Source organism: Empidonax traillii, unplaced genomic scaffold (assembly GCF_003031625.1).
Source record: "Empidonax traillii isolate 1590-97213 ecotype Southwest subspecies unplaced genomic scaffold, ASM303162v1 scaffold1149:size320058, whole genome shotgun sequence".
In the NCBI taxonomy this organism is placed as follows: domain Eukaryota; kingdom Metazoa; phylum Chordata; class Aves; order Passeriformes; family Tyrannidae; genus Empidonax; species Empidonax traillii.
This window is the reverse complement of record NW_020956342.1, coordinates 317,114-318,732: the sequence shown is the minus strand read 5'-3', so window position 1 is coordinate 318,732 and position 1,619 is coordinate 317,114. Positions and strand designations below refer to the sequence as shown.

Genomic DNA, 1,619 nt, shown 5'->3' with positions numbered 1-1,619 from the left:
TGATCTCAAACGCTGCCCCCAAACTCTGCAGATCCCTCTGAACTGCTCCTTCCTCCAGGCAGCTCGTCCTGGGTGCAAAAAGAGCGGGTGCTCTGCTCAAAGCAGATTAGTTCCTCCTGCCTTATATAAGTTCTAAAATAAGAAAATAAATCCCAACCTTGTCGAGGATGAAACCGTTTTTCCAAACTCAGGAACGATCCCCTTTGAAGCAGCGATTGCTTCCTTAAATTGTCAGGGCTGCCTGGAGATGGGAAATCTCTCTCAGTGACACAAGGGGGGCAGCTCCATCCCAGGCCTTGGGCTGTCAATTCCTGTCACAGGGATGTTCTGGGAGTGAGGGAACAGTGCCACAGCAGGAAATCTGAGTTTTAATTCTACCTTACAGCGTGTTTCTAATCCTCCACTCCCACGTTTTGGCTTTCTGTTGTTGCTGTTTTGCAGAACTCGGGCGCAAATCCTCGGGATGAGGGCTGGGAGCGGTGCCTTGGCTCCCTTGAAGTCTGTGGCAAACCTTGCTGTTGTTTTGCTGAGTCAGCACCCCCCCCTCCCCCTTTGGTTGTTAAAAAGCTCTTTAGCTGTGGAATGGCACCGGTGGGGGCTGAGCTGGCAGGGTGGAGCCTTCCACCTGCAAACAAATCCCTGCACTCGTTAGAAAAAGTGGGGGGTGAGTGAGCCCATCCTGGGAACCAGCAGGGCTGGATCCTGTTCCTGGTTTTCCCAGCTTGCAGCTGGTCCTGGGCTGTGTCCTGTGTCTCACCTGCAGGGTGGACAGGACAGGACAGGACTGACGTGCAAAGGTGTTGTGAAGGTCAGGGCCGGGCTCTTCCCAGCCTAATCCTATCAAGCCAGGTTTTTATCACGTCTGGTGCTCAAACACTGAATATATAACAAATTTGTGAGGGTTTGGAGCGATTTCTCATCCTGTTTGGTGAGGGAGGAGCCTTTCAGTGACGTGTTCAGAGCCGAAATGGGGCGATACTGTAAATTTAATTCCCTGTATTTGTTTCAGGTGCTGTAGATTTGCCTTAGTGCTGCTCGAGGAAGAGTTGATCCGGCTTGGGAGTGCTGGGAGCACTCAGCAGGGGCAGAGCAGGTTGTGTCTGAACAGTCCTGATGTCAGCCTTAAAAACTGGTCCCATTTTTAGGGAAACAGGTTGGATTCTGTAGCTTGGATCTCTCTCAAGAGTTGTCAGCGCTGGTGGGGTCTGTCCCGTCGCTGTGATTTTTGGTCCCTGCAAGGCTTTGGCAGCAAAATTAATTTGGAGATCAAACTTGGAGTGCAAAGATTCTCTTGAAAGGCTCATACTAACCTTCTGGGCTCAAAGTTTAACTTAGACTGTCTTTTTCTTGTTTGAACAAAACCAAGAAGTGTTTTCATGACTATTTTAAATATCCCACCGCGTTAACATGAGAGGTTTGTGTCCTGCCCTGCGTGCAAGAACCTTAATCAGACTCTTCCCATTTGCCACGAGGTTTTGATGTATAAAATACAAACAGCAAAAAGGTGAAATCTGATCATGGCATTTAGGAAAATTTTTGAGTAAGTGACCTTTTCTTGACAGATTTATGCTGGGTCTACGACCACAAGGTGTTACCTAAGCCAGGCTTTTTTTTTTTTT

General features: G+C 48.5%; 1 protein-coding gene across 3 annotated transcripts in view; it reads left to right on the top strand.

Annotated features, from left to right (window-relative positions):
- The window catches only part of EIF4G3 (eukaryotic translation initiation factor 4 gamma 3), a 105,569-nt gene that overhangs the window by 970 nt on the left and 102,980 nt on the right, over positions 1-1,619 (top strand). The window lies entirely within an intron of this gene.